The sequence below is a fragment of the Eubalaena glacialis genome, chromosome 16 (assembly GCF_028564815.1).
Source record: "Eubalaena glacialis isolate mEubGla1 chromosome 16, mEubGla1.1.hap2.+ XY, whole genome shotgun sequence".
In the NCBI taxonomy this organism is placed as follows: Eukaryota; Metazoa; Chordata; class Mammalia; order Artiodactyla; family Balaenidae; genus Eubalaena; species Eubalaena glacialis.
The window spans coordinates 15,990,819-16,011,268 of NC_083731.1; the positions used below are offsets into that span (position 1 = coordinate 15,990,819).

The 20,450-nt window shown below is 37.7% G+C and overlaps 1 protein-coding gene across 1 annotated transcript in view; it reads right to left on the reverse strand.

Moving 5' to 3' along the window:
• The window catches only part of GPC6 (glypican 6), a 1,059,846-nt gene that overhangs the window by 315,856 nt on the left and 723,540 nt on the right, over nucleotides 1-20,450 (reverse strand). The window lies entirely within an intron of this gene.

The window sequence follows — 20,450 nt, forward strand, 5'->3', positions numbered from 1 at the left end:
GGTGCTGTGGTCAGAAAGAAGCCAGTGTACCTAACTTCAACCTCAACCTCCCCTCTCACGATTATGGGCAGGATCTTCAACTAGAAGCTCATCAATAGATTTTAGAGCATCCAGGGACACTCTGATGTATCCTCAAAATTCTATGTCTGTGTAGTCATATTTATTTTTCTAGGGAGAGCGTGCCTGCCTTCCAACAACTTCTGAAAGGGATCCATGATTCAAAACTAGTTAAACCCACTGGGTTAGGTTTACTGAAGAATAAGTCAAGTTCCAGGCTCTTAAAAATGCATTTGAAGATGTCGACAATTTTTGCTAAGAATCCAAGTGACAACTGTTTTTCGCTAAAAGTACACACGTTAATTTGGCTTACTTATACTCAGATCCATGACAAATCTCTCTTCAAATCACAGACTATTATTTTCAAATGGTCCCAAAAGCCTTAGGTCAGAATTAGGTCAGACGACCTAATAAATAGGTAAAATATCAAATTGCATTTTACTCGGTTAAAATTTAAATTAAAAAAATTTGCCATTCTTAGAGTGAATTACTCTAATCTTTTGCTGAGCAGGATTTTTAGCCCATTCTATTCTAGATGATTGTCTCTTTCATTTTTCCCCCTTTTCTTTGCTAGTAACTGGAGTTTGCAATATTACTCTTGTCACTCCCACTAATGTAGAACTGCAGCTAATACATTGAAAGCGCATAACTGCTTCACCCAGTTTTTAATTAAAAGAGCCTTATGTGAGTTAAACCGGCCCTTCCTCATGATTTTACCAGGGCTGATTCTCGGTCTCTGTCTTCACGCAGCGGCTGCTTTCTCAGGCACCAGGTGGGAGAGAACAGTCTAAAGACTGACTTCTGCCCATGTCAGATGGTAATATACAAACATATGAGGAGCATGAAGCTGGCCTATAACTTGAGTCATACAAAGCTTCTGAGATATACTGTGACTTTTATTTTGCACTTATTTAAAAAATTTGTTTAGGGCTTCCCTGGTGGCGCAGTGGTTGAGAGTTTGCCTACCAATGCAGGGGACACGGGTTTGAGCCCTGGTCTGGGAAGATCCCACATGCCGCGGAGCAACTGGGCCCGTGAGCCACAACTACTGAGCCTGCGTGTCTGGAGCGTGTGCTCCACAACAAGAGAGGCTGCGATAGGGAGAGGCCCGCGCACCGCGATGAAGAGTGGCCCCCGCTCGCCGCAACTAGAGAAAGCCCTCGCACAGAAACGAAGACCCAACACAGCTAAAAATAAAAAATAAAATAAAAAATAAAAAATTTGTTTAGTACATTTGGAATGTGAATTTTGTAGGCTGTGTGTATCTGCATATGGACGTGGTGTGTGTGTGTGTGTGTGTGTGTGTGTGTGTCTGTGTGTCTGTGTGCCTGTGTGGAAAATAAAAGATGAATTGGGATTTCAAACTCAGATCACTCCACAGCTCTCTATAATAGAGTGCACAAGAAGTGTTTGCTTTAAAGCCAAAATCACTCCCCCGTGATTACATTGACAGATTAACATAAGAAATTCAGTGAATTTCCCACGTTTCCTCACCCACACGGTGAACACATTCTTATAAAGTACAAAGGAATGATGACATAGTTGGCTTTGTGAGCCACGTGGATTAGATGTACTCTTCTGAATTCTTTTTCCTATGGGCAGGTTTGAAGGTGGGTAAGCTTCCAAAGAGAAGGAAAGGCAGATCAAGGCTCTGGGGAGGCTGCTGGCTGGCTGCCAAGAGGCATCAAGAGGTGGGATTCTTTGGTTTAGTCCTTATCAAAGCGTGGCGCAGTCAGCAGCACTTGTGCCCTATTAGAATCCCCACACCAGATAAAGTGAATTAGAAATTCTGAGGGTGGCGCCCAGTGCTCTATGGTTTAATGAGCCCTCCAGATGGTATCAGTGCTCCCTAAGCCTTGAGATCCAGTGACCTAAATGAAATTACCGCTGGCTCAGGTTCACCCCTCAGGTTTGCTGGCACAGAGGTTGGGCTTTATGGCACACCCAGTGGTAACTGGGCATCCTTGTTGAGACTGGTCCGAACTATAACCACATGTATAAACCAAAATGGCAATTTTAAAATTAATAGTGGCAGTGGAGGTATTCCTCTCCAGAGCTAGTAAGTCTCACCTCCTCTGTTGAGAGTCCCCACTTCTTTGATCACAGAAGCTGAACAACTCATATCAGGTGAGCAAAGAGTTAGAAAAAATACTAAGAAATATGCCTTATAGGACTTTTCATCCTTATTATTATTATTAGCAGGATGTTCACATCCCTCTAATTTAGCATCTACTCTGCCCAGATTTGCTTTCCTGAACTCTGTTTTTAAAACCTCACTATTTCTGCTAATACTTTTTCCTATAAATGTATTTTAATAATTAAGCTAGGTAGTTTTTCTAAATATAAGTACCTAAATCTCTGAAACAAGGAAATATTGTTCTGTGTTGATTTATTAGTACAACACCTAGAAAGCTACTTTTTTTTTCCCTTTTCTCCTAGTCATTATGGGAAAAACATGTCTCAATGTTCCCCCAAGTATTAACTACACAGAAAATGGGCTCATAAAGTCCAGGAGTCAAATACAGATAGAGTGAGCATATCATTTATTGCCTAAACTAGAACAATTTTGAAAGTGGAAAGGGGATATTTATAACTATGCCAGGTCAACAGGGACTGTCCTGGGCTAATTGGATATGTGGTCAGATTTAAACAAGGATCCTGGTTCAGTGTAGCCTCTATTTCTTTCTCAGAGTCTCTTGTGAGTTTGCTGGGTAACAGCCAAAAGGATGCGTTAGACATTTTAAAACAATATTTCAACAACTATTCAATAATTCTTCTTATTATGTTGCATGTGACATCTATAGTCCCTATGACATTTCAAAAGTAGTGCTAACTTTCTAATCCAAGAAATCAGCTCTAGTTATTTATTAAAATTACCCGTGGAGATTTTAAAAAATGCCAGTGACCCTGCAGAATCCCAATTCAAGAGCCAGCGGTTGAAAAACACTCAGCACGTATCCCCTTGAAAGTAGTTCCAGAGTTTAACTCTACAGAGTGGCAAAAACGTTTAGCTTCTGCACAAGTTCCCCTGCTTCTCTGCAGAAGATGCAGTCATTCTGTCAATTACCCACGACAGTCATTCTCTTCAAAAATGAAGTCACTGATTTTTAAGTTCCCCTACAACCCTTTGTGACATGCTTATTTGGTAGAAGCTGAGCCCTGAGAAAAATGGGAGATGATGTGACAGCTGCCTAAGGAGGATGTATTTGTAAGATGCCACCTAAGTGAGTACTGAGCCCTGTGAACAGTAGCACCACGGTGGTGCGTGTGAGAAAGCGCGGTGCAGAAGGAGAACTTTCCTAAGGGATCCCCTGAGACCCCAAAGAGCCAGAGACCCCTGAGGGCAGAGCTTTGATGGAGAACCATTAACAAGATGGCTCCTCACCTTAGCTTTGGTGACATTAAGACCCAAATAATTAATAGCCTGACTCAGATAAGCCTCCAAGAAGCTTAAAATTGGATGTGGAAGAGGATGACGGGGGAAAAATGAAACAGATGAAAAAGAAGCACCCTATACAAATCAGTACTATTTAAGTGTTAAACTCTGTGGAGCAGACACTGAGGGACACCGCAGTTGACAGGGTTTAGGACAGGGGAAACCGAGAGAAGTTTTAAAGGAGGCACATGGATTTGATATATTTTAAGCACAGTTAATTGTCTCCCAGTCTTGCAGCATAAATTTCAATCTCCATGGCATAAATACGTCAACGTCACAGCGTAGCACATGAGATGGTTCATAACCTGGGCCCAGACAATTTTTCAATAATTATACCTGTAGGCATTTTCTCCCTTTCCCCTCACCTGCCAGCCCCCCTATGCACCCTGTGGTTTAGTTAGACCATTTTTAAAAACAAGTCATGCACTTTTGTTGCACCATTTCTTTGCCCTTGCTACACCCTCTGCTTGTAATGCACAAGCTGGCCTGAGTGGCTGGTCAGTTTCCTGTCATATTTCAAGACCCAGTTCAAATATCACCTGCCTTGAAAAGCCTGCTTTGCCTTCATCTAGGTAACATTAATCACTCCCACCTGTTTTGCCCTAGCATTTTCAACAGATGTAGCTGGATTTTAGCAGGATTAACGTGATGCTGTAGTTAACTATTTATGTGTCTCTCTCCCCTAGACTGAGAGCTTGGTGTACAGGTGCCGTGTCTTATTCATGTTTTTATTCCTATTGCCTTGCTTGGTAGAACTCCACTCTAGATATTTATCAAATATTGTTGAATCAAAAACTGTTTTATATAATTCATGGTGTTTAGAACATCTTTTATAAGAAATATAAACTTTAAAGAATTTCTAAAATTCATTAAAAGTTGTTCCTATAGCTTATATCACTTTCAGCCCAAAATTCTGTGCGCTGAAACTACAGGATGAGGCAAAAATCTCCTTGAACCTTTGTTGACTGTGGCACAGAATGCACGAGATTGTTCTTCTTTTTTAAAAAAGAACAATTATATGCTCTAAAGAAGAGCCCTTTAATTTCATATAATCATTATGCATTCTGTAGTTAAGAATAACTTCTTATATTTTCATTTAAGTATGCCTTAATACACGTCTTGAGAATATCCAGTAATATGGAATTTGTAAATAAATATTTACTTTTTTTTAAACTTTATTCTATAAATTTATTTATGTATTTATTTATTTATTTATGGCTGCCTTGGGTCTCCGTTGCTGCGCGCAGGCTTTCTCTAGTTGCGGTGAGCAGGGGCTACTCTTCGTTGCAGTGCACGGGTTTCTCATTGCAGTGGCTTCTCTAGTACTTGGGCTCCTAATTAGACTTTTATGATTATTAATACTCTTTAAACAGATTAGTAATAAAATAATTCAGAATTATATTTTCTCTCATATCACTACAGATTTTAAGTTCCTTTCTCACCTTTAAACTTGTTTTAAGAAGTACAGTTCTTAAACTTCTCAGGGGTGGCAATTCGTAGTTCCTATTTATCGCCAAGTTGCATTACATTACATATTTTACACACATTACTTTTATCCTGACATCCAAGAAAGGAAGGCACCTCATAACTAATAAGACCAAGATTCAGAAATCTTAAGCAACTTGCCCAAGGGGATGTAGAGCAGGTTTATTTAAAATTTAACCTTATTGAAAACCAGACATAAATGGCATATGGACAGAGAAACACAGGGAAAGAACATAAATAAAAGAGAAATCCAGAAAAGTGAAAAATGAGATGACTCCACGGATAAGATGTAATAATAAAACTTTCATGTTACATGAAATAAAGGTGGGCTGCTCTGAACGTTGATGGGTCAAAGCAATGAGGGGAAAAATGACTGTTTATGATAATTACATTTTCCATTAGATGAAATCAAACTAGCTGTTTGGAAACTAGATTTTCCTGACTGTTCTAAGTCCATTAAAGGGGAACCTGCATGATATAGTGGGATGCTTTCTCCAGGGCATCTCCATAATTAGCTCAGTTGTGAGCTCAACCCAGACGGTTCTTATAAGAACTTCACTGCGGACTGCTGGTCAGACTAAGTACAGTGTCGTAGAAGTAATTGTACAAGCATTCAAAGTGATATGGCCCACCAGGTTTCAGTCTTATAATTCAGAAGAACATCTTATCTAAGCTGAAAGGTTAAGGGACCTGTGTGCAACATTTTATAAATGTTATTTTTTGATCAAAAACCAAAATAAAAAGTGAGTTCATAGTTATCGCTGTGGATGGGATGTGGAGACCAGTTATTATTCTAGGTCTGTGATTGACAGCAGACCTATTTTCTCTGGCACTCCTCTGGGTGGGCTGCATTGCCTACCCGTTAAAAATGTGGGCTTTGCTTCTGACATATCTGGCCTGGCACCCTGGCTCCACCACTTCAGGGCAGTGTGACCTGGAGCTCTCTGAGGCTCACTTTCCTGCTCCGTAAAATGGGGACAATAATTTCACCTGTCTCTTAGGACTGTTTTGATGATTAAATAAAATAATGCAGAAGAACTTGCTGTTGTTAATATAGGTAATTCATGTCATTGACATCCTCTTCTGAAGCTTACAGGCCCCTTGGGAGGTTTTGCTTGAGCAGATGTGAACATGGCATTGGCAGAGGACATACCTCACGGTAGTGCTATTTTCTTGGAAAACCACCTGGTTTTAGCACAATAAACTGTGAATGCTGGAGGCTACAGATTTCTAGACAACTAACAAGTGGCTGAGTTGAGGCTTTACTTTAGGTCTTTCTAGAACCAGATCTCGTGATCTTTTCCTCTATCTTGCTCCCCACCTCTTTTAAATATTTTCACCATTTTCCGCAATGAATCATCCTTAAATGGGCTTTAACTAATTATAAATTTAGAAAGAATTCTGCAAGGTTTTTTTTGGGGGGGTGCTTAATTTTAACCCAGTTATCACAAAATGAAAGTTTTTTTAGGTGTCTCATATCTACCAGATAGACAAGAGGAAGAATGATGTCTGCAAACATTTGATCAGCTTAGCACCTATTTGATTTGTTTTTAATTAAAAAAACCCTTATGGTTTTAGTTTTTTTTTTTTTTTTTCCCTAAATTTATTTATTTATTTATTTATTTTTGGCTGTGTTGGGTCTTCGTTTCTGTGCGAGGGCTTTCTCTAGTTGTGGTGAGCGGGGGCCACTCTTCATCGCGGTGCGCGGGCCTCTCACTGTCGCGGCCTCTCTTGTTGCGGAGCACAGGCTCCAGACGCGCAGGCTCAGTAGTTGTGGCTCACGGGCCCAGTTGCTCTGCGGCATGTGGGATCCTCCCAGACCAGGGCTCGAACCCGTGTCCCCTGCATTGGCAGGCAGATTCTCAACCACTGCACCACCAGGGAAGCCCTGGTTTTAGTTTTAAGAAACTAAATTATACACATGTTAGCAAAACATTTACATTTGGTATGTGCATTTAACCAGCAATTTCCCAGCTCCCAAAATATTTATTTTCAATATCCTGCTCGCTTTTTATGGCCTATCCACTCTATTTGAAATCTGTTCAATTTATACAGCCAGTAAATTACTTTTCCATAATTGCAGTAATTACAGTACTCTTCATATGCTCCTACTTATTTCTCAGAAATCTACTACAGGAAAACATTTGTGATGAAGTCCAGGTACATTATGAGAGTTTAGGAAACAATAAAAATGTTTCCCCAACATTAAAAAATATTATTTGAGACTAAATCTGCTCAATAACTGTTAGTCCTCATTGAAAGTATCAAGATCATAAAAGACAAGGAAAGTTGAGAAGCTGTCACACATTGGGAGAGAACGAGAAGAGAAGACATCTAAATGCATGTGGGACCCTGAATTAGATCCTGAAACACGAAAAAGGTAAACTAGTAGAATTAGAATGAGATCTGTAGTTTAGTTAATAATAGTGTATCGATGTTAATTTCCTGGTTTTGACTGTTGTACTATGTGGTTATGTATGTATGTTGTTAACATTAGGATAAAGTGAATAAGGGGTATATGTGAACTATACTATTTTTGCAACTTTTCTGTAAGTCAAAAATTATTTCAAAATAAATGTTAAAAAATAATTTGATTTCAAGCAGATCAAAATTGGAGAATAACCATTTGTAAAGCCATTTCTTTATCATAGTCTCTAGCATACAAAACCCACTTGTCAAGCTTAATGCATATACACATATTAAACCCCTGGTATGTAAGATCCTCTAATTTGGAATTTTATTCATTCAACTAAAGGCTTAGCTAAAAGTTTCTCTTTAAATGATCAACAAAAAGAGTTTGTATGTTCAGGAGAATGTTAAGATACTTAAATGAAATAAAGAAACACTCTAAGCAAAAATGACACACTAAGTATGGCTCATTTCTTAAAGTATAAAAATATCAGATATAATATTACCTGACAGCCAATAAGTAGTCAATAAAAAGTCAAGCCTAAATCTTAAATAAGTTCCCGAATGCCTTCTAGAAGGCGATAATATAATGCTGATGTCCTTCTTTTCTCAATTAGTATAGATTACTGCAACATTCCTGTATAAATGGACACAGTTAACCAGGAAGGATCACAGGCGCGTTCCTAAACCACCATAGCATCGCTCATGTTTCTCTGCCAGACTAAGAAGTTTCAGATAAAAGAATTTGATTTTTATCTTATAATCAATTCGTCAAATGAGCCTTAAACTTTATGACTTTGCATTTCCAAGCTGTTAATGTCTGCGTCTTAAAAAATGCCCGGATGTAGCTTTAAATTCAACTTTTCTTGTCTTACACGTTGAAGGTTAATTTAACAAGCTTGTGATGAACACTAGCAATCCAATACCCAGTGATCACCGATGAAATGTATAGGAATCAATGGATGGCACAGCAGAATTAAAGTGATTTTTAAAAAATACTCGAGGCACTCAGGAGAAGTGGAATTTAATATCTACCAATTCCACATGGAAATTAAATGTATTCTGAAATCAGCTTCTCCAAATCAAATTCAAAGGAAAACATAATAACTATTCAACACAATTCATCGTCAGGTTTGTTGTTTTTTTTTTTAATGTTGTATGGCCACTATTAAACTATTTGAAATGTTGACCTCAAAACCCAGGATTCCTATGTGGGTTAAGAAAAATAAATGGAAATCCTCCCAAAGAGACTGGAAGCCTGCATGCAGCCATGGGCTCAATCTTTGATCAGAGCCACATGCTGCAACATCCAATTATTGTTCTCAGACGCAACCTTTACTCTCACTTTATTCTGGCGGCTTTCCAAAGAGGGACAGGTGGTTTTAGGGCATTTTCTTAGGTTACAAATCAAATAATATTTCATGGTTTTCACCTTTAATGGGCTAAGCAAAAGGCATTTGACAAAAGTCATTATAGAGGTTTGGAGAAATAATTTATACTCTAGGGCATCCTTAAATCAGTAACTTGGCAATATGAGATTCAAAAAAAAAAAATCTCACTGCTCCTTCCAATGTTGCATTGCAAAAGCTGCATTGTGTGTGTGTGTCTTGCTCCTAGGGGGGACTCCATGTTCAGAAACTAATGAATAGATTACATTGGTCCTCACAAGTTGAGTTTTCATTGGTGACAGCTGTGCCATATGGTAGGCAATGAATTAAGGGGCTGCTTTCTAATACATGGCATTCTTGCCAGCGAGGGAAATGAATGCCCTAGAGGCAAGTTTTTGTTTTTACAAAATTAACAAATTCCATGCCTCAATATGAAATTCAGAACTTGGCATTGGCCAGAAAGGAACAAAGTAACCCTAGATTTCATGCATTGAGGATGGCAAAAGTCAAAGCCAATAGAAAATACTTTCCTCTTGGATTGACTGTAATGATAAAATCTCAATATATATGATAAATATGACCATAAAGGGGTTCCTGAATTGTGATAAAATATATCTTGGGGAGCAATCAAGGCATGTTTCCATTGACTCATCCCACTAAGCATTCTCATATTTACACAGTTGACATTCTAACTACACTCGATTAAAGAGGTTGGGGAGTACAGATAAAGGCTCATTCTGAGAATTCATATTGGTGAGCAGGCTGTTAAATGTTTAACATTTAGGGGTAAAGATAGTATAATTTCACAGGGGGAGAACATGCAGGCACCTGTGTGGTACCCACAAGAAGGGATTCAGGACACAATCTGACAGAGTTCGTTAGGGAAGTTGGCTACAGAATCATTTGGAGTGGAAACCCTCCAATGGTTCTTGGCATCCCTGTCTCCTGTTCTAGGAACATAAAACACTACTATTTTCAGCATCCAATTGGACATTCCTATTTTGGGGACCACTGTTTCTCAAGTCCAACAAGCATTAAATAGATGGAAGAAATCCATGTCTGCCATATCTTGAGCTAGCTTTTCTATTGGCTGACAGCACCATCCTTCTTTCACATGTTTATCTTAGATCTGATGTGTTTCTTTCTTTACCCTCTACATTTAGTTGCCTATATTTAGACATGAAGTCCTATAAATTTTTACTTTCACCTCTATCATTAGTGCTGTCTTCTTTTCTCCTTCCATGCCACGCTTAGGTGACAGTCTCACTACCAGTGGTCTTATCCATCCTTTATTTGGATGCCAGAGTATTGCTTAGATCCTGCCATTCCTTGGATAAAAATGCCCTGTGACTCGTCATTGCCTACAAGACAAAAGAAAGTCAAGTATTTGGCCTGAATTTCAAAGCTTCAACAATCCAGGCCTGACCAATCCTACCTTCCAGTACACACCAGCAAGCATGTCTATTTCAGCTTGCCTGGTTTCCTCACAAGCACTTAAGCACATCATGCTTATTCTTACCTTTGCACCACTGTTTTTCCATCTTAGTGTCACCAAGTGCTTATTCACCTGAGCAAGAGCAAGGCCCCTCTCTACTGGGATGGATTCTGCCTCGCAGCAGCTAAGGCAAACCCAGAAACAGGCATAAGAAGAAGCTTTCGTGATGAGGTGCACTTTCTCTAATCTTGTCCCTTCAATTCTTCCTGATTAACTATCCTCTTACCATTTTTCCTTTGGTTTTCAGCCTGCCCTTGTTACCTCTTTTGTATGAATGATTCTAGTACCCTGATCTTCCACTGTCTCCTTGCCTACTCTGTTGCTTTCTATTCCCTACTTTCTATTTTCTGCTCATACCTTCATAGGTTATTCACCTGAACAGAAACCCACATGGCTTCTCCTTCAGTGCTACCTTTGTGGACATGTCCTAGCCTTCAGATGTATGTATATACATTATCTAGTTTAATCCTCACAAAGCTAAGAGGTGGGTTCTGTTATCTCCAGTTTATTGATAAGAAAACACCTGAGATTTATGAAGGTTAAATAATGTTCGCCAAGTCACACACAATAATATATGGTGGAGTCAGGATTCAAACTCATGCAGTGATTCAAGGACTATTGCTTGCAACTATGTGGTCTTCACTTAACCAAACTCCCACTTTGAAAGCACACTTTTCATCTCTTTGGAATATTATAATTTCTCAGGATTGGGTAGTACAGTTTTTATTTCTTTTGTGTCCACCATATGCCCAGTCTTGATCTAAGCACAAAAAAGGCATCTAATAAACACCTTTTTGAAGAGAACTGGACATATTCAGATGCTGAGCCACGTGATGGAAATTATAGGTGTTTTAATGGTCTAAACCTGCACTGTCCAATAGAGTAAGCACTAACCACTTAGAGCGATTCAAATAAATTAAAATAATGAAACGAGAAATTTAGTTCCTCAGACATATTAGTCACATTTTAAGTGCTCAAAAGCTACCTGTGACTAAATTTAAATTAATCAAAATAAAATAAAATAAAAATTCAGTTGATCAGTCTCATTAGACATATTTAAAGTACTCAATAGCTACATGTGGCTAGTGATCCTATGCTGAACAGCTCAGACCTAGACTATTTCCATTGATGCAAAAAATTCTATTGGACAGTGCCGGCAAGAGTAAATACTCAATTTCTCCCAATATACCCATCAATCCATATAGCCAGAGACTAAGAGTTACTTCCTAAACATTTAGTAAAACCTGGGCTCTGAAGCCAAATCCTGGCATTGCATGTTGTATGACCTTGGACAGGTCACTTATCTGTACAATGGAAATCATAATATTGACCACTTAATAGGGTTGTGGTAAGGATGAAAAGTGTAAAAAGATTACAATATTGCCTGATAGAAAGTAAATGTCCAATACATGTTAGCTATTGTTGTACGCATGTCATGTTCTCCAAATGGAACCCAGAACCAACCAAAAAGGGGAATAAGGTTTCTTACAACTCTCTCATAGTTTTAGAATTTGGATACTATAACTGCAGGTAAATAGCAAGACACACTTGAACATTCATTCTCTCATGGACAACCTTGAGGAGTATAGATTTGGATCTTCAACCAATAAATGGTAGTATTAGGCATATATTAAATCAGGTCACCATGAACTTGCCAAATATTTTATATTCAGACACAGCAATTCAACAGAAAATACTACAAGGTTGATGAATGAAGGGATGTATGTATATATATTTCACTTTGCGGAGTTACCTTCTAGAAGTCAGCTCCTAGCATGATCCACACCTTCAAAGTGCACTGTGTATTGGTATTTGTAGAATTATTCCTGCCTAACACTCTTAGGACTATCGGTGATTTCGGTTTTCCCATCTGGTTGGGTGTTACACATAGATTTTGGACTACGGAATACATTGCTATGACTATGTTAACACAAAAGAATTTGGAGCACTAAACTATGTTAAAGATAAAGAACTAATCTAAAAAAAGTCTAAGACATTGAATTTAGAAAATCAGGAGACCAATCCGTAAGTAATAAGATCAAGGGCTCCAAACTGCCCTCACCAGCTGATTGTCATGGATTCTGAGAATACTCTCCTTCTTGAAGTCAACAAACTCTTTTACATAAGAATGGTTCTGCTTCCTCTGGGAGACCTGACTTTTTCAAGCTGGTATGAAGCTACGGGAGATAGATGTAGGGCCGAGGTAAGACAGGAGTCACTTTCTGATTCACTCAATCTCAAAACCACATCAGCTCTGGCAACCGAACAGTACTTCCAAAACTCTCTCACATCTACTAGCTTATTTATTCCATCTGATATTATTTTTAGGCCTCTCATTAAATCAGTTAATTTCCTGAGCATTGAGATTTTAGTGATGAATACTGACCTTTTTTTTTTTTTTTGACATTTAATTATCAGTGTTATCTTTCTAGAAGATCCCTGCACTTTAAAGAATAAAAATGTGATACTTATAGATATATCTCTTCTTGGGGTAATGTCATATATTCAATGACTTATTTTGCATTTCTCTTTCTAATTTTCACTTCTTCAGAGGTTATAATAAAGGAAATTCTTAATGTAGCAAATTATTTAAATCCATGCAAAGAAAAAAATCGAGGACATATCTTATTTTTATGTGGGATTTATATATAAGCTGTTATTTGAAGGACAAGGCATATTTCATGCTCTATTTTAATTTAAATTCTCTCCTGGCTATCTTCCCAAACATCTGTAGACACAATATTTTTAAGTGACTTACAAGTTCACAGTTTTCACAGACCATGAAGGTTCTCAAAAGTTTAAATTACTCCCAAGGACATTTATACCCATTTCCCTTTTACAGTAACCAATGAAAACCTGTTTTTAACCATCAGAATAATTCACAGGCCCGTCTCTTCTAATCTGGCTTCTCCCCTGGTTCCTTGGAGGTTGCTCATAATAAACAATCCACAAAGAAAAGAAGATGAAAAGAATAAGATTCAAAAAGACTTTTTTATAAGTGTTAAAGAAACAGCCTGAGGAACATCAAAACTAATTTCAAAAGTGACTCAAACATTAAGACATGATCAGCCGTTCTACTCTTGAGATAATCATGAATTAAAGGAACTTTTAGAGCAATTGGAGGATCTATTGATACTTCTGTCTAATATACTTCTATTTAAGATTTAATTATATCTATGTTAATATAAATGTTATGTTTTTGAGAAATGAAGTCCAAGTACCCTCATTTAACACTACTGTTATTAAGATGTTTTAATAAAGTACAGCAACATTATACTAGGATTTATTATTTGGGTTAAAATAAAGATTTTCATCTTAGCTACTAATCAGGACTTTTAGAGTGATCTAAATACTTCAGGAGGTAACTTCCCCCATCCCTTTATTCTATTAAATAGGTCACCACATGAAGGACTTTTAGGTTGCAGTGGCCTTGGGACTTGTTATAAGTTTGCTATTTGTAAACAGTCATGTGTTTTAGTGTTTTCTTTAACAATCCACTAACTTCACCCTATTTATATTTCTTATTTTCTAGTTTCTACAGCGCAACGCTTTCTTCTACCTCATGTTTCTCTTATCTCCTGAAATCAGAATTGCTAAGCATGTCACCGGGCTAATGGTAGTGTTTGATTTTTGCCTGGGTTTCTGGGATCTATTTAACTGGAATCTGTTGAATTCCATTCTAAAGAATCATCAAATATTTTCTCTTGGCATGCCAAAAGCCAGACATCTTGTGTTATAGCTTGAACTTGAAAACATGATGGTGAAAACTATCATGTTACTAAAATCAGATGTTGATTATTAAACACAAGTACTTTTTGATATAATTATCAAATTAAACCATTTATCTATAGGAAACCCTGAAATTGAAGTGTAAATTAAAAGCAAAAGGTAAAATCCCCAATACAAAGGCAACTCTCTAGCCACTTTGAATAATTCTGATGTGCTCTTCTTTCTCCTGGTAAACGAAATCCTTCTGTGGCTGGTTCTCATAGAAATTGGAGAGCATGATAAGGCAGGAGAGGTATTTCAGTGAAATTCCCATTATAAATGGAACATTTTATATCCTAAAGAATTTTATACTTGCAAAAATAGGTACGCCATGTTACAGACCATTGGTTGGTGTCATATTATATTGCGCCATGGATTCCAACTTGAAACTCTAATTTAGAATATCATTTATAGTCATCAGTAAGTAGAAAATGGAATAACTATAATTATAAATTGTATAGAAGTTGAGTATGTGGGAACTGGAAGAGATGGATGAACAGGAGTTGGCAGGGATCAAGGAAACACATACTGCATACCTTAGAAGGACTGCTTGTCTATTACACCAAGTAATTTTAGGTTTGATGTGCTTTGCCTGCTTTGATCCATGGGAAAATCTGCTTGATTCTGAATGGAAATTCAAGTCCCATGAATCCCTTGAGTTGCTGATCAGTATTAGTAAGTGTTCAGAGGTCAGGAAATGCCTCCCTCTGTGTTTGCTGAATCGCCCCATACATTATACCACCCTTAAGACATTAACCCTATTGTGCCACAGAGAAATATTTTCACGTATGCAGGGTTCAGAAGTAAACCACTTTCTAAACGTAGGAAATTGATAACAAATGCTGCTCGTGAAAGGCTGCTGGGTACCAGTCAACTGTTTTCTTTCTTTTTTATTTTTCTCAGTGAGTAGTTAGCACTGCTTATGCATTCTGCCAGCATTACAGAGAGAACACAGCATATGATAAATGTCCATGAGAAATGAGGAATATTGAATCAATGACTATAAAAGGAAGGCAGAGGTTTGAGAGGGGTTAGATTTCAACGGATAGAAAATAAAGTGTTTCTGTTTTCTTTTTTTAAAATCTTTCTTGGTGCTTCTAGGAATGCACAAGGGCAAAAGTAAGTTCTATAGCTAACAGTGAGATCAGATTCTACCATAATTGCTTTGGCTATTGTTCCTCAATTTAAGAGTTGAGTTTCTGGCCTGTATTATTGAATAGGCTCTTGTCTTCTATATACAAAGTAGAGATGAAGGAGCCTTGAGCGCTTGCTGCTAGCTACAGTTCTTGAAATAATTTTCTATGTTTAGAGTCTAGAGGTTTTTGAACCATGGCATTTCAGGATATATCAGCCACAGTCATATCACATTTACTATGGAATTCTTTATAACTAAAACATGTATCAGATTTATAGGATTTCATGCTTAAGAAAGTCTTTGAAAGAGGAGTATCTTATACAAATGCTTGAACTAGCTCCTTGTGTTTATTTTGTATCCTTCTGAAATGCAACATCTCACAGTCCTGTACATTTTATAAAGAGAGAACCCAAGTTTATTTATAAGAAACGATACATGTTTATCTAGCAACATTTCCCCCAGATAGAAAGTTGTGAATACACTAAATACCTTGAGCATAAAACAGCTCTTACAGGTCCTAAGAAAGTCATCCGTGCCCCCAAATAGCCATTTATAATATGACACTCGTCCTTTGACTGACCTAACACAGCTTTCTTGCGGCTGGCTCTAATTTACAACTTGATAGCAGCTGTCACAATGAAAGAACCAGGCTCATTATCTGATTTGTTTCCGCCATCCCTGCACTCATAGAGTCCACTAACAACAGGGATATGCACTTTTTAAATGACTGAATTAGTCATACTTCCATTAAAAGAGTAGACTTACAAAGTAAAACAGAACAGCCTCTTACTGCATTTCTGTCCATTCCTCTGCCTACTTGTTTCCATTTATTCCATTCAAAGAACATATATTGAGCCCTGTTCTCAGCAGGCAGGGCCTTATCTTCTCTACTCCAATGCTTACACCAGAGCAAGATCCATGCTAGACACTCAGCAAACATGTGCTGTATTTATGAATAAACGAGAGGATGAATGAACAGTACCCACTGCATTGTCTCTTGGCCTGGCACAGATGTGGTACCTACACTGGGTTTTCTGTTTGTGTTCTCATGCCAGTTTTCTGTCTTGAGACTTTAGTAATTGGTTGGTTTGAAAGGAGGAAGAAAACCCAGAAAGTTTGATATCACTGGTTTGTCTGATCTACGAGTGCCCAAGGCCTAAGGGCTTAAATTAAAAATACAAGCTGCTCTTCTGTCTCTCCCTCATTAAAGGGTACCAATAGACCAGGGAACTCAACCTTTTCTGGACAAAAATGGACACACATTTCCCAAATCTTATCATTTCAAGTCAGTTGCAGTGGTGGTGGTGAGAGTTGATCATAAAACGTGTCAAAAACAAACCAAGTATTTAAGAACAACTGATAGATCGCGCTAGACCTATTGAAATTGTCATGGGGACTTGCTAATATTTGGGGCCTATAATGTCACAATTATATATATTATGGCTGCTCAACATCAACTATGTTTGACAATGATAATTCAGTAATTATTCAATAGAATAATTATTTTATTCTATACTTAGCAAGGTAGGGCTTCCCTGACCCCTCGGATGAGGTTAAGTTCCCCTGCTGAGGAGACACTTAGCATCCTGTGCTTCTATTTTCATAACACTTTATCACAGTTGATTATAATTAATTTAACTACCTCAAATTCCCTGACGGCAAAAAAATGTATGTGTCTAGCTTACTCAATATAATGAGTTGAATTAGTATGTTAAGAGTATAAGCGTCTCACTAACTGGGATAACCTAAAAACTTAAGCTCCCAGGTTGGGAAAAAACACGTTAAGGTCTCACTTTTACATGGAACTATAGAGATCATTTTGCCTTTTACTTACAGTAATAAGTATCCTACAGCATTTCAGTAATAAAATATATTACAGAACAACACAGAATCCATCTTTAGTCTCACCAACATTTGCTTCCTCATACCCAAAAACCATTTTTTTTTTTTCTTTCTAATTCTCAGTCCATTCTATTCTCTAGTTATAGAAGGTACCAGATGTTTGGAGGAGGCTTTCCCACATATCCTAGATTTTTAAGTAGAAGCAAGATTTATTATAGCCATATAAATGTAACTTCAGCCTTAACTTTTGTGCTCACAAGCTAGGTGTAATCTGCAACGTGGTCCCTTGTCCAGTGGAACAATTCTTATCTGTGGAATGCTGGTATCAATGCCAAACGCTCAAAAGAACCACAGGACATTACCGAAACGACTGCATTCTGCCCACAAACCGTTTTCCCTCCAGGAAAATTTAATTTAGGTAAACACTTTTCAAGAAAACCCTTCTGCATTTAGGCAACATTCAAAAGCCAGGCTGGAATAAGCTGAATGTGACTATACAGCAACACCTGGGGTAAGTGCCTGAAAGAGACAGTCAATGCCTCAAATTACATTTTTCTCCGACCGCATAGTTTGAGAGAGAGAACCTGCTAAAAGCCACTCTCGCGACCCTCCTGCTCCTGTGAGTTCAGGGGTTTGGATCCAGCAAGTGGGACGTACAGGTTGAAGCTGAGCTGGGCTTTGTACTGGGGAATCCCACACGCTCCTAGGCAGTCAGGGAAAGCTCCCAACAGAGGTGAACCCAGGCTTTCAAGTACTCTACAACGGGGCTAGAAGCATCTTCAAAGCTGCCAGGAAATTTAAAAAAAAAAAGACTCTACGTAAAAAGGAAAGAGTTCTTCCTTTTTCTTACGATAGTTAATTAATAAGAATCTTTTGATCAGGGTCTCTGTGTTTTAACAGAGTTAAAGTTCCTAAAGGACTATGAAAATATATCCCAAGTAGAACTCCTGATTTTTTTTTTCCCCCTAGGATTAAAAAAACCAAAAAAGAAAAAAAAAAAAAAACTACAGGACCTCAGAACTGAATGGAATACCACCGGGGTTTTTACATTTCATTTTATCAGTGGAGTGCCTTTCTTTTGACATGATGAAGACACCAACTGAATTCTAAATCGCTACAAATCACTTTCAATTAATTCATAATTCAAGATTATGAGAATGTGCCACCAGTTCGATCTTTGTTTTTATTGATGGTTGCTTGCATGTCACTGTTAACATTTTAGATGACCATGTATTAAAAATGTATAAACTAGGACATTAACGTAGCAGATAGAGACAGCACGTGCAATTGACAGCAGTAGGAGTAAAGGGTTTGATGACAAGATGCTGGGAGCCCAAGAGTGATGGGATGCAGGTGCTAATCAGAGAGAGGGCTATTATATATAATTTTTGTTGAATTACTGATTTGCTCACTGATCTTTTGCTGTTGCATTCATGAACGCTGTCATCTTGGATGTATCTGTGTAGGAAATGGACTTGGCACAGTTGACTAATTCATGTAATAAATTCGTGAACTAACACTTCACATCCGGACAAGTATTAGTAAGAACATATTTTGCCCTATAAGTCTAGGTGGGTGGTCAATTCTCAATGCCATGGCAAAATCCAAAGAAAGAAAATTGGAAGAATTTTCTTAGAGATCTCTAGGACTAATAAAAAATGAGATAGGGGAGCAAGAGGTATGAAATATATTAAGATGGTAGGATTAACCGTGAGGTTCCCTTCTAACATATGGTACCACATCAGGTACTTCAACATAGGCTGGGTTCAAATTTCAGTTTTTTAAATGCAATGATTTTCCAGACATTCAATTTCACATCAAACTGGCATCTAGGAAACCCAGTTGATTGAAGTATAAGGATTTGTTTCACGTCAAATACCCAGCCAGGACTGAGAAAAAAAGCCAATTAAGAAGTCACTGTTGCTCTTACAAGTTAAAAAGCCCATATTCTCATTTTTAATCATGTCCTGCTCTACTTAACAAAATCCACATGCCTACTTTCTCAATAAATTGCAAGCTGACCAAAACAGTTTAACTGTGTTATGAATTATGGCAGTTTCAACCAAACCGTATGAATAATCTTTATGATTCAAGAGTGATGATGCTATGAGGTTTTATCTGTTTTTCTAAATAGGTAAATCTTTTTAGATTCCTTGATGAGAGTACTTTTTTGGGTAACTTTAAGTTTTTTTTAATTTATAGTTTGCACTTAATTTACAGATTTGTTTTAATTTTACCACTCTCAATGATTTATAAAGTTGTTTTAGTTTAGGCTTTACATATGCAAGTGACAATATGATTATACCAATATAATACATTTGAATTACTTTTTCCTTTTGAATTGAGTAGACTAATGAAGGATGAGAGTATTTTTTAATTAGCCTTATTTAGGTAGCGTCTTTGCCAAAATTCATCTAAATTTATATTTTAGAAGATCAAGCTTACTTTTTAAAAAAAATTCATACTCCTCTCCAAAATCTTAGCAAAGAACAAAAATCTTAGAAATGAATCATATCATTTTTGGGTTAGAAAGGTACCTTAATGATTAACTTTTAAAATACTCCCTCATTTCTCAAATGAGGTAACCCAAGATCATACAAAAGGATTTTGTCCTCCCACTGAAGGGAGAGAGAAGAATACATCCGTTTATTCTCTCTGTAATGATTTTGTTGGATGACTTCCATTTGGATCTACCCACTCTAAAATCTTTTTTCTAAAACTTCAAAACAGTTTTCTCTGGGCTTCCTAAGCATAATAGTGTGTCAGGTAATGGCTTTTGACGCCAAGGCTGAATGCGCATTTTTGCACGGTGGGCTAAGGTTTCTTTGCATTCCGATGCATCTTTTTCCTTTCCTACCCAAATCTTAGATGTCAGAAGACTTTACTCAAGCCTTCTGGTTTAGAGGTTCGCATAAATGACTTAGTCCCTCTGAGGCTGACGAGTGCCACTGTTACTGACACCACTCTGCTTGTCACTATGCAATCCCAGTAAAAGCAATTGAAAGTACTTTTATTTGAAGGCCATTTGACAGAGGGAGAGAAAACACATTTACTCTTTCAAGGTCTGTGTATTTTCCTGGGAGAAGCCTGCCTATGAAATTTGTCCTTTTATCCTTGGATAGCTATTTGGGAAATACCTTTTGGCAGTGCAGACTCATGAGTGGTTTCTGCCACTCCAGACCACAGCGGTGATTCACAGAACTTCCCTGTATCTCCCCACCTCCCTCCTTCCTCCCTTCTAAAGACAGGAAGGCTGTTTCATGCTGCTGTGCTGAAAACATTCTTCTCTAGAGACTGAGGAAGAAAATCTGCATATTTTAGCAAAAATATTGAGTTATTTTCATCATAGATGTTTAAGGAAGGAATTGTTTACTAATATCTGTGACTATGTTGAGATACTACAAATAAGAAAGAGACAGTACTGTGGGCTTTTTC